Source organism: Saccopteryx bilineata, chromosome 6 (genome assembly GCF_036850765.1).
Source record: "Saccopteryx bilineata isolate mSacBil1 chromosome 6, mSacBil1_pri_phased_curated, whole genome shotgun sequence".
NCBI classification, from domain to species: Eukaryota; Metazoa; Chordata; class Mammalia; order Chiroptera; family Emballonuridae; genus Saccopteryx; species Saccopteryx bilineata.
Genome location: NC_089495.1, coordinates 90,466,624 through 90,480,077, shown reverse-complemented (window position 1 = coordinate 90,480,077; position 13,454 = coordinate 90,466,624).

Here is a 13,454-nt window from a genome sequence, read left to right as displayed (position 1 = left end):
GGTTTTTTATAGTTCCATATAAATCTGATGATTTTTTGCTCTATTTCTTTAAAAAACATCATTGGAAGTTTGATGGGAATTGCATTGAATTTGTATATTGCTTTGGGTAATATAGCCATCTTGATTATATTTATTCTTCCTAGCCAAGAACAAGGTATATTCTTCCATCTCATTATATCTTTTTCAATTTCCCTTAAAAATGGTTTATAGTTTTCATTATATAAGTCCTTTACATTCTTTGTTATGTTTATTCCTAAGTATTTTTTTGTTGTTGTTGCAATCGTGAAGGGGATTATTCTTTTGAGTTCCTTCTCAGTTGTTTCATTGTTGGCATATAGAAAGGCTATTGACTTCTGTATGTTAATTTTGTATCCTGCGACCTTACTGTATTGGCTTATTGTTTCTAGTAGTCTTTTTGTGCATTCTTTGGGGTTTTCGATGTATAGGATCATATCATCTGCAAAAAGTGATACCTTTACTTCTTCTTTTCCGATATGGATGCCTTTTATTTCTTTGTCTTGTCTGATTGCTGTGGCGAGAACCTCTAGTACCACATTAAATAAGAGTGGAGAGAGTGGACAACCCTGTCTTGTTCCTGATTTAAGGGGGAAAGCCTTCAGTTTAGTGCCATTTAATATGATGTTAGCTGATGGTTTATCATATATGGCCTTTATCATGTTGAGATATTTTCCTTCTATACCCATTTTGTTGAGAGTCTTAAACATAAAATTGTGTTGTATTTTATCGAAAGCCTTTTCTGCGTCTATTGATAAGATCATGTGGTTTTTGTTCTTTGTTTTGTTGATATGGTGTATTACATTAATCGTTTTACGTATGTTGAACCATCCTTGAGATTCTGGGATGAATCCCACTTGATCATGATGTATTATTTTTTTAATATGTTGTTGTATTCGATTTGCTAGTATTTTGTTTAGTATTTTAGCATCTGTATTCATTAGAGATATTGGTCTGTAGTTTTCTTTTTTTTTGCCATCCTTGCCTGGTTTTGGTATGAGGGTTATGTTGGCCTCATAAAATGTGTTTGGAAGTATTGCTTCTTCTTTTTGAGTAGAATAGGAACCAAGTGTTTTTTGAATGTTTGATAAAATTCGCTGGTATAGCCGTCAGGGCCTGGACTTTTATTTTGGGGGAGGTTTTTAATGGTTTTTTCTATTTCTTCTCTACTGATAGGTCTGTTTAGGCTTTCTGCTTCTTCTTGACTCAGTCTAGGAAGGTTGTATTTTTCTAGGAATTTATCCATTTCTTCTAGGTTGTTGAATTTAGTGGCATAAAGTTTTTCATAGTATTCTACAATAATTCTTTGTATATCTACGGTGTCCGTGGTGATTTCTCCTCTTTCATTTTGGATTTTGTTTATATGAGTTCTTTCTCTTTTTTCCTTGGTAAGTCTTGCCAAGGGTTTGTCAATTTTGTTGATCTTTTCAAAGAACCAGCTCCTTGTTCTATTAATTTTTTCTATAGTTTTTCTGTTCTCTAATTCATTTATTTCTGCTCTGATTTTTATTATCTCCTTTCTTCGGCTGCTTTTGGGTTGTCTTTGTTCTTCTTTTTCTAGTTCCTTAAGGTGGGAAGTTAAGTGGTTCACTTGGGCTCTCTCTTGTTTGTTCATATATGCCTGAAGTGATATGAACTTCCCCCTTATCACTGCTTTTGCTGCATCCCATAGATTCTGATATGTCGTATTGTCATTTTCATTAGTCTGTATATATCTTTTGATCTCTGCACTTATTTCTTCTTTGACCCATTCATTTTTTAAAAGTATGTTGTTTAGTTTCCACATTTTTGTGGGATTTTTTTCCTCTTTTTTGCAGTTGATTTCTAGTTTCAAGGCTTTATGATCAGAAAATATGCTTGGTACAACTTCAATTTTTCTGCATTTGCTGATGTTGTTTTTGTGGCCCAACATATGGTCAATTCTTGAGAATGATCCATGTACACTGGAGAAAAATGTATACTCAGTCACTTTGGGATGAAATGTCCTGTAGATGTCTATCATATCCAGGTGCTCTAGTGTTTTGTTTAAGGCCACTATGTGTTTGTTGATTCTCTGTTTGGATGACCGATCTAGAGCCATCAGCGGTGTATTGAGGTCTCCAAGTATGATTTTTTTTTGTCAGTTTTTGTTTTAAGGTCAATAATTAGCTGTCTTTTATATTTTGGTGCTCCTTGGTTTGGTGCATATATATTAAGAATTGTTATGTCTTCTTGATTCAGTGTCCCCTTAGCCATTATGAAATGGCCATTTTTATCTCTGAGTACTTTTCCTGTCTTGTAGTCAGCATTATCCGATATGAGTATTGCTACACCTGCTTTTTTTTGGATGTTATTTGCTTGGAGTAGTGTTTTCCAGCCTTTCACTTTGAATTTGTTTTTATCCTTGTTACTTAGATGAGTTTCCTGTAGGCAGCATACAGTTGGATTTTCTTTTTTAATCCATTCTGCTACTCTGTGCCTTTTTATTGGTGAGTTTAATCCGTTTACATTTAGTGTAATTATTGATACTTGTGAGTTCCCTATTGCCATTTTATATCTTGCTTTCTGTTAGTTTTGTGTCTTGTTTGATCCTTCTCTTTCGTTTTTCTATCTTTTGTTTTTATTTGGTTGTATTCCATACATCTTTCCTCTGTTGCTATCTTTTTTATCTCATGTGCTTCTGTGGTGGTTTTTTCAATGGTGGTTACCTTTGAGTAATGAAAAGCGTCCCTACCCTGTTCATTGTAGCAAACTATTTTGTGAGTACTTTTGCACTACATCGTCCTTTGCTACTGTTAATCTCCATCTTTTCCCCCTCTTTCTTTTTGTTGTTGTCACAGTTTAAATTTGGTTTTATTGTGTTCTTCTTGGAGCTTTTACTTGTGGCTCTGTTTTTTTTTTTGTTCTTTGTATCTGATTGGAGAACCCCCTTTAGTAATTCCTGGAGTGGGGGTTTTCTGATGATAAATTTCCTCATCTTTTCTGTATCTGTGAATGTTTTTATTTCTCCTTCGTATTTGAAGGATAGCTTTGATGGGTATAGTATTCGTGGCTGAAAGTTTCTTTCTTTCAGGACTTTAAATATTGGGGTCCACTCTCTTCTAGCTTGTAGAGTTTCTGCTGAGAAATCTGATGATAATCTAATGGGCCTTCCTTTATATGTTGTATTCTTCTTTTCCCTGGCTGCCTTGAGAATTTTTTCTTTGCTGTTTGTTTGTGTCAATTTCATTATGATATGCCTTGGAGTAGGTTTGTTGGGGTTAAGAAAACTCGGTGTTCTGTTTGCTTCTTGAATTTGAGGCTTTAGTTCTTTCCACAGGCTTGGGAAGTTCTCATCTATTATTTGTTTGAGTATGTTCTCCATTCCATTTTCTCTCTCTTCTCCCTCTGATATACCTATTATTCTTATGTTATTCTTTTTGATGGAGTCAGATAATTCTTGTAGGGCTATCTCATTTTTTTAATTTTTGAGTCTCTTTCTTCTTCTCTCTGTTGTGCCTCAAGTTGCTTGTCTTCTATTTCACTAATCCTCTCTTCTATCTGACCTGTTCTATTAGCTAAGCTTGTTACTTTGTTTTTCAGCTCGTGAATTGAGTTTTTCATCTTTGTTTGATTTGTTTTTATAGTTTCAATTTCCTTGGACATATATTCTTTGTGTTCATGGAGTTGTTTTCTGAGCTCCCTATATTGCCTTTCTGTGTTTTCTTGTATATCTCGGAGGATTTTTAGTATTTCTATCTTAAATTCTCTGTCATTTAGCTCCAAGGTTTCCAATCTATTAAATTTTTTCTCCATAGATTTTTCCTCATCTAGCTGTCTTACCTCTCTTTCTTTTGTATCCATGATATTCAATTTTCTCTTCCTTAATGGCATCTGAGGGTGGTTTTGTTGATAGTATTAATGAGATTTAATAAAGAATAAAAAGTTAAAAAAAATAAAAAATCAAAAAGAGTTGTTTTTTTTAAAAAAATTAATAATGAAAGAAAGAAAAATAAAATAATAATTTTTTAAAAAAGGAAATTATTCCCCCTCTCCTTTTTTCCTCTCCTCTCCCCTTTTTCTTGAGAAAATCTTGTGGTGAACTGTGAATTATAACAAACAATGCCTGTGATGGAGGTCCTGAATTGGGGAAAAGTAATAAAGGGGCAAAAAAAAAAAAAAGGAAAAAAAAAGGGGGGGGCGGTATGGACCCATAAAAAGCAAATAAGGAAAAAATTTGGGTCAAGAATAAAATTATTTGCTTTTAGGTGTTGGTTGTCTAAGAGTTATGATGAGAGGAATAAGAGGAGAACAGAAAAATGGGGGGACAAATTAAAAACTTACTATTGTATTTAGTGGAACAAGAACTAGATAAAATGGAGAGCCAGGGATGGGAGCACTGCTAATGAGTTAAAAAGGTGAAGTAAAAGCCCCCCAAAATGCCACAAACATAAGTTGAGTCCCAGATAAGATAATTTGTTTGTTATTGAGGTTTGAATGAGAGGAGATGTAAAGGAGAAAGGAAGAAACTAATATAGAGGGAGAAAAGAAAGAGAGAGAGAAAAAAAGAGGGAACCACTAAAAGAAGAAAAAAGAAAGGAGAGAGAGAGAGAGAGTTAAGGGTTTTGGAGTGCAACCCTCATAGAGAGAAAGGAAGAGGAGAAAAAAGATAATGGGAGATGTAACACTTATGGGTAGTGTAGTTCAAGGAGAGGAGAGAGTAAGACCAGCAGAGAGTTAATCGGCCAAATTGGAGGAGGAAAAAAAGTATCAAGAATGAAGATAAGAGAAACAAACGAACAAATATAATAAAATGGGATAGGTTATAAAGTCTGCAGATTATTCTTGATTTTGAGAGGTTATCTTCTTGTTTTTTCTTTTCTCTCCCTCTTCCTGGTCAGTGACTCTGTACCCCAGGTTCTGCCCCTTTGGCACGCTCAGGTAGAGGTTTGCAGTTGATAAGTCTCTATGGCAATGTCATGTATTGTGCTTTAGTCTCGTTGGGAGTCAAGGCTCATTAGCATTCATAGGCTCCGACAGTGGGAGAGTCCGTGTTCCTGGAGCCTTTCTCCTAGTCTTTCCTTCCTCAATTAGTAGCCTGATAATCCAGCTATGGGGTTGTTGCTGCCTCTGCCTGGATAGTAAGAGGTTCAAAGAGCTGGTAACTCCCCACTCTATTCCCACTCAGCACAGGGCTCTGGGTAAGGCTCAGTCAGTCAGAGCTGCTATCATAATCAGGCGGGCTTTCCGTCCACTCAAAGACCTCTGGCTCTGCCACTCTGTCCGGTAACACAGGCGGGCACCCACTTCCGGGGCGCTTGGAGGAAACTCTCATTCACTATCTGCACGCGCAGACCAGGATATCCGGCCAGTAGTCTCACGCTCTGAGTGAAACCCCCAACCGCATAGAAATTTGCAGCGCTGGAATTCGCTCTCGCTCCGTCCCCGTGCGCAGCTTTTGCAAGGCGCTGGGGCGGCCCGAGATTCCGCTTTTGCCCACACAAAGGCCCCTGACTCTGCCCCTCTGTGCGATAACACGGGCGCGCACTGCCGAGGCACTGGGAGGAATCGCTCACTACCTATTTGCGCGCGCACACCAGGATATGAGGCCGGCCGCGTTTCCCTGAGTGAAACCCTCACCAGCACGGAAAATTTCCACCGTTGGAATTAGTTCTCGCTCCCTCCCGTGCACGGCTTTCCCAGGGCGCTGGGGCTGCCCAGAGATTCTGCTTTCAGCCCACAGAAAGGCCTCTGACCCTGCCTCTCTGTGGGGTAACACAGACACCCACTTCTGGGGCTTAGGAAGAGATCTCTCGCCCACTATCTGCGCACCAACCAGGAGAACGGGTAAAATGGCTTCCCCGCTTGTCTTTCTTTGTTTGGGTTTGGCGCGAGTGTTAGCTTGTATTGCCCGACTTGCCACAGGATCAGTTTTTCCTCCGCTAGGATCTTCGTGCCACAGCCTGGTTCGGCCGTTTGTGCGTGGCCTGGATGTATTCACCCCCTTTGCCCGCCTCAGCTTCTATATTCACAGTTACCAGAGAAAGCCGCCCTGTTTAGGTTAGTGAGGAAGGCGGAGCATTTCTTACTCCCTATTTCCTTCAGGATTTGGTTATATATTTAGCCAATTTTTCACTCGACCATACCTTCGGGTGTATTGTGATGCATCTGGAGGCTCCAAGTATAGGTTTTTCTGTTTCTGGTTGAAGATCTTGTTGAGTTTTGGGGGAGATTTATCGGTATCGCTTCCTACTCCGCCATTACTCTGATGTCATCTCTCTTTCTTTTTTTAAATGGCTGATTAATATTCTGTTGTGTGTGTTAATCTATCTATCCATCATTGCACATTTTTTTTATCCATTCATCTCTAGATGTACACAGAAGTTACTTCTATGCCTTGGCAACTATAAATGCATCAATGAACATGAAGAGTGCAGCTATCTTTTGGATATAGTGATTGGTTTCCTTAAGAAAAAACACCCAGTATTGGAAATGCCAGATCACATGCACCACAGTGGCTGCACCAGTTGACAGCCCAGCCCCCATCAGTGCACCAGTGCTGCAGAAGCAGAGGCACTGGGGCAAGCCTGAGGCCTCAGTTTGTGGGATGTCCTGGAAGCCTCCTAGGGCTTCAGAAGTGCCTATGGTCTCCTGAGCTGCCTGGGGAGAGCTGGGCTGCGTGGGCAACTACAGCCAGCAGGGGACAGTTCGCACAGGTGGGTCTGGAGCCCTAGGAGCTCGCCAGGAACCTGGTGTGATGGGAGCCACCTGGGGCCACGGGAACTCCATGGGACTGCGGGAGCAGGCAGATACTAGGTAGGGTGCGCTGGGCGCCTGTACTCACCAAGCTCTCTGGGAGCCTGGTGTTAGAGTACAGGGTGGGGGGGGACGACATGGAGCTGAGCTCCAGGTGTTGGGGTTAAGTCTGGGGCCTGAGTTCCTGGCTGCCTGCTGTGAGCCCTATCTGGAGCTGCCTGGGGCCGCTGGGGCTGGCAGGCGCTGGGCTGAGCCAGGGAGTGAGTTCATGGGAGCCCGCAGAAAGCCTCCTGGGGCCTCAGGAGAGAGTCAGGCTTTGGTAGAGTCGGATGTGCTCACTATATACTCTTCTGCAACTGGAAGCTGCCAGTCTGTCTCTGAGTTGGAGGGCCTAGGCTGAGGGGAGGAGGTGATGGGGTCAGTGTGAATCTACCTTTCCTACCTCCCTTTGATGTTGTCTCTTCTATTTCTGTGCTTCACCAGTGCTGTAACCCTTCATCTGTAATCCTTGGCTCTTGTGAAGATCTTTTCCTGCTCAGAGAGTGGGTCAAGCTATTGTGGCTTTTTGACAGGGGGAGAGGAGATGAGCAGAAAAAATTTCCTTTGGCACCATTTTGCTGTCATCATTGTCAGTCCCCAAGAAGTGTAAAATGCTGTTTTAAATATAATTGTATTAAAGCTATGTAGATTTATTATTTTTTAAAATATAATTGAAAAGTAGTCACTTTTGGCAATTATAGTGATCAGAGATTCTTCCATTTTAAGGTTATTTTCTTCCACTTTAAGGTTATTTAGCTTCTTAGAAACAATAAATTGGTGTAGAGCCAGAAGCCAGGGCTACCAACACAGCAGCCCGGCCCATGCAGGTTCGCATTGGATTCGGACAGTCGGTAAAGAAACAACGGAGCCAAAAACTGGTGGGCCATAATCTCTAATCCTAGCTTGCACCCAGCGGGCAAGTAAAAGCACACACTGGGCTCCAAAACCCACTCACATTCAGTGCTCACAAAGCTACTGACTTATCTGAGTTTCCTAGCATCAAAGGTTTCTAGCTCACCAGACTTATTCACCTCTGTTCCCCCTCTCCTTCCTTCTCCCTGCACAAACTCTGCACTAACTGGATTCTCACTCGACACTCCGCCATCTTGGCTGCTTCTCCTGGCCTCTTCCACGTGGCCTTTCTCTGCTCTCTGCTCTCTCTAATGATAATCTCAGGAACCAAAAGCGCAAGCTCCCTCTCCGTCCCCATTTTATAGTGTAGAAATCCAAACCCTTAATCTAATATACAAAATAGGGAAGTCTCTAATACAAAGTCACTTCTCTGAGGCATGATTGGATTGTACCACCCCACATCAAAACAGGTGGGAAAGGCTTAATCCCAAAACCAAGCCCCAGGCTACAAGGATTCTGCCAGCCCACAGAGACACACATTAATATCACCTGGGCAACGGCCTCCACGTGGGCAGCACCACTTTAACAAAGTGAGCATAATACATTTTATCTGCCCAACAATTGGTATTGGATATTAGTGAGAGAGGAGTTCAAAAACTAAATTTCTTTAATAATTCAAGTTTATAAACCTTTTTCAGTATTTTGAAAATGTGATGTTTTATAGAGTAAGTTTGAGAAAAATAAGCAGGGATTTGGTGATGCTTAACAATTCAAATTTTAAAACAAAAGGAAAATAAGGTTTTCCTATGATCCCATACCTTTAAGGCAGAGGTTCTGAAACTTGAGTTCATGCAGCCTGACCAGGTGATGGTACAGTAGAGAGAGTGTCATACTGGGACCCAGGGGGCCAAGGTTCAAAACTTAAAGTAGCTACTTGGCTTGAGCATGGGGTCGCTGGTTTGAAGCCCAAGTTTACTGGCTTGAAGCCCAAGGTCACTGGCTTGAGCAAGGTTACCAGCTTGGCTGGAGTGTCCCCCCAACCCACCCACCCACCATCAAGGCATATATAAGAAAGCAATCAATGAGCAACTAAGAGGCTGCAACGAGGAACTGATGTTTCCCAACTCTCTCCCTTACTGTCTATCCCTATCTGTCCCTCTCTCTGTCTCTCTCTAAAATATAACAAAAACAAAAAATACTTGAGTCCATGCATAAGCTTCAGGAAATTTACAAAATTTATATTGCATGTATATTTCTCTACCATAATCTTAAAAAAAAGTCTCTGAGGAATTTTTGGGTAAAAAGCTAGGAACCCTTTTAAGGCCATACTTCAGGTCAGCCCCTTAACCTGTGTTGGAGCTGTGGATGAGTATGAACTCATCATATTTATATATTCAGATTGTTCTAGTAATTATGTTTTTAGTTATTTTTATGATTTATGCATTTTTCCAGAGGGTCACCAAAATACCATTTACTGTAGTATGTGGTGGTCTTAAATTTACCATATGTGACATAGGGGGTCAGCAAAATTGAAGGGTAATTGAGGAATACTTAGATTTTTTTTTAGCCCAGAAATATTGTCATCTGAAATATCATTTTCTTTTTCTTTCTTTAAAGAATATCATTGATTTCTTACAGTCTTTATTAGAACATTTATGTCTATCCTTCTGTGGAGCAAAAACAATGGCTACTTCACTCAATCTTTACATAACAATTGTTGGTATTATAGAAATAAATAATGAATTTTAAAATAAATAATGTATTTCAGACTGCCAAGTGGACATTTCTTCTCAGATATTAAATAGTGAGATAATACTTAACATATTTAAATTAAAATTCATCAAATTTTATAAGAATCTCTAATCCTGTCTGCTCTATTACAATTAGTAACATTGTTCTTGTCTTATAACTTCTATATCTTATTAATTTTTTTCTGTTTTCTTTTGGCCAAAATATCCTTAGAACTACTTCTGATATTCAGATTTCTTTTCATTAATAACTATGACTTTACATACTATGCTTTCCTTCCCACTGTCCCAGTTTTAATCAATCCTAACTCCTTGTACAAACCAATTTTCTAAAGCAAGACTTAATAAACCTTTCAGATCAGTTGATAAGTTTCTACTGACATGGGTACTAATCCCAGTGGCTTAGTTGTGATTTAAAATAGTCTACGATCTGATCTGAACCTACATTTTTTGAGTTAGCAATTCCACTACACATGAGAATTCTAGTCATTGTGCCATATTCTTGAATGAAATGTCCTCAACAACTGTGCTTACCTGTTTTTTATTATATTCCTTTGAAAGTCTCTGCTAAATAGGTCTGGTTACCTTAATTTAAAACAGTAGTCACAGAACCAAGTAACTTCCAATTCAAATGCATAATGAGAATGGGATTTCTGTAGTTTATGAGAATGGGATTGTGTTGCCCTCAGAAAACATGAAAGAACAGAGCCCTTAACCCAACTCCACCAAGTATGTTACAATTCAGTAGTAATAAACCCAATCCAGCCAAAGTCAAACAAAAATACTTTGGCTGAACAAAACTTATTAGCAGTAATGAGTCTGGTTTACAGAAGCAGTACAAAGTGAGGAGCCACTGAGCCACTTCTCCCGCAGGTGTTGTAAGGTACTAAAAACTACAGAATTAATATTAATATTTTAAGAGGCTTGGAGAACATTTTTTTAATTTGGGTTAAGGTGTGCAGAGAAATTGTGAGAATAGTCTCTGTACTGTGTGATTGGCATAACCAGGATGGCCCTTGGCATTGTATTGTAAATGCAAAGAGGAGGAAAACATGGATCCCCAGCCATTCCACTACATCTGTGCAGAAAGGGGTGAATGGCTAGCCAGGTGCAGGGAGAGAAAAGCCAAAATAAACCTTTTCTTATAACTATGAGTCATTTGCGGGCATTTGTCCCCTTGGAAACTACCTCTCCTATGTAAATGCATGTAGTTAACACGTGTGACTCTGGACAGAGAGATAGCAGATGAACATTAGATAATATGGGAATGCCTTTTAATATGTAAAAAGATATCTTTCTGCCATTGTGTTGACTTGTAAATTTTGTTTTCTCCAAAAGGATGTATGGCTTACAAATTGAACATGGTCCTATCATGTTAAAGGACATATGACTATAACCAATAATGGTAAAGGGCTCCTAATTACAATTTTTGCTTCTGTACTTCCCACTTACAAAACCATAAAAACTAAATAGAACAAAGGGCCGGCACGTGCTCCCTCAGACCACTGTTGGAGTTTCCACCGCTTGGCCAAGCTAGACAGTAAAGCTTTGGTGTGTAATCGTTGGACTTTGTTCGTGTCTTCAATGTTTTGGGTCCCTCTGGATTAGGCTTAACACAAAGCTATTTCTTTCAGTGTTTACTTGATGTTGAAGGCTCTTGTTCATGGCATGCCCTAACTTGTCTTAAAATTGAAGTGATTTTCTATAATGCTGTCAAAGGCATTTTTGTCCTTAAGAATGGGAAAATATATGACTTTTGGAAAGCAGTGTCTAACTTCTGCTTTGTCTCTTACGTGGTTTAAATAATATCAATATACTTTGCAAAACATTATGTTTTTAAATTGAGAACCTACTGATGAAGTTTTACAAAGATGGTATTTTAAAGATAAACTAGCTTGAAAATATTTGTAAACGTGTATGGATGTTAATTCTTTATTTTCCTCCCGTGCATATCAAAAAAATACACTGTTTTTGAGTGAAATATGTTCTTGTTTTCATGTACATTTAGGATTAGTGCCTGGTCTACTTTCCTTCCGCTGTATTTTGTGTATAAGTGGCCAAGGCGTACTTTTTCATATTAATCACTTCAATTTTAAACAGTTTATCTGTAGTAAGGGTTGAGATTCTGAGCTCATTATTTCCTGAGAAACTACTTTTTTTGTGTGCTTTGAAAAATAGAGTGAACTATACTTTTTCTGTCAAAGCATGAACTGGTCCTGATGACTGGATCCCAGTATTTGGAAGAGCCTGAGTTTCAAGTACTGAGTTCTCATCCCGGCTCTATCATTTCACTTACTAATATTTGACTTTGGACCAATAACTGAGAACTTATGTCACACATTTTTCCCTTTTTATACTGACCAATACTAGGAGATATCTGCTCCCAAGTTAAATATGTAACATATGAGCCATCAAAATCTGAGTTTCTTGGTCCAATAAATACTTGCTCCTAAAAAATGTTAACCTATTAAATAGCTATTCAATAAGAAAGCCTTGTGTGAGGTTTGATTTTTTTCATAGAAAATGTTAAAAAAAATCTGAGGTTCTGTTATCTCTAAATTATAAAGAATTAACATAATAGGAATGTAGTTTTAGACATAAGAAAATTCAGGGGTAATGGAAGGAGCACATTTAACCTATTTATAAATATCAATAATTTTTTCAAACATGTGTTAAAATATCTTAGAGTTCTCTTTATGAAACTAGTTTTGAGAAATGAGAGAAAAGAACAAAGGCCAGTTTGTGTATTTATTAGAATTCTGTTACTGTGATTTTTTTAATCCTGGAAAGGCAAAATAGGAAGTCAAATGTCTTGGTAAAGAATCTACTATTATATGTGAGAAATTAGATATAATTTGTTTCTTGACAGACCTGCACATAAGAAAATCATTTTCATTCTTAATATTTTTTCTCTTTAAGTAAAATATGTAACCAATGTTAATAATTCCTATAGGTTGGTTGAATATTGCCAGTTTGTTTTGAACAAAATGTAACTAAAATTTAAAGATCTTTCAGACAGTATAAAACCAAACTAATGACAATACCAAAGAAACATTTCTGCTGAATTATTTTTCTTGTATATTTAGTTTTAGCTCATAAGGGGGAAAACCTGTATTTTGGTCATCTCTCTGTGTTTATATTAATTAAAAAATAATAATAATACAGCCTCAGAGAGAAAGAAGAATTCCTGCTCTTGAGAATTAGTTTTAGGTTTAAACAAAGCTGTAGGAAACAAGCTCCAGCTGAGGCAGAAGCGACTAGCAGGATCAAGCTCTGCCCTGATAAATACAGCGTGGTTGTCAAGGATCTCTTAAAAGCACCAAGCCTTTGCCTGGGGATGGAACCACTTAGTGTTCATTCTGCCTGTTCAAATGCTGCCTTGAGATATTACCTTTACTCTATTACTTAACCCTTAAAAATAAAAGCAGTAGTAAATGGAATGTACAGCAGCAGTACATTGTGGTCCATTGAAGGATGTAAAGTCACATGGATTGTTATGTTTTCATTGAAGGAAAATAACCTGATGACCTTGTGAAAAGCACTCAGAGACGAGGCAGCCAACTCACAGTTTAAGCAGTTTCTCTTTTGTCTTCTGCTTCCAGTTAAACTGGCCTCTCTTCATTTTTTAAAATGCTGGACATGTGCTTAAATAACTGTTTGATTAAAAAATATGGATAACTTGGGGAGATGTGAAATGATTCTTCTTTTTTACTCAGGTATCTTGCTTGCTCAGGAAAGTCATTTTAATTGCTGCCACCTACTTACTAGTGAGTTACTGAATAAACCATGTCATCCATTCATATCCCTAATCATTACTGCATTTAATAACTTATTCATTCATCACCTATTTCTATTTTACTCAACTAAGTTTACTAGATACCATCACTGTATTTTCACTGTTGTAGGTTTTACTGTGTCACTCTCAGGAACTTTTCCTCTAAAACATTAATACTATGTCTAACCTAGTTTGGGAGTGTAGCAATTTCTTGAGTATTCCAGCATGGTTCTTAAGGAGATTTATTTTAAAGATCAATATTTTGCATGTGCATGTACAAATTCCTTTTTTTAAATTGAAGATGAGCATAT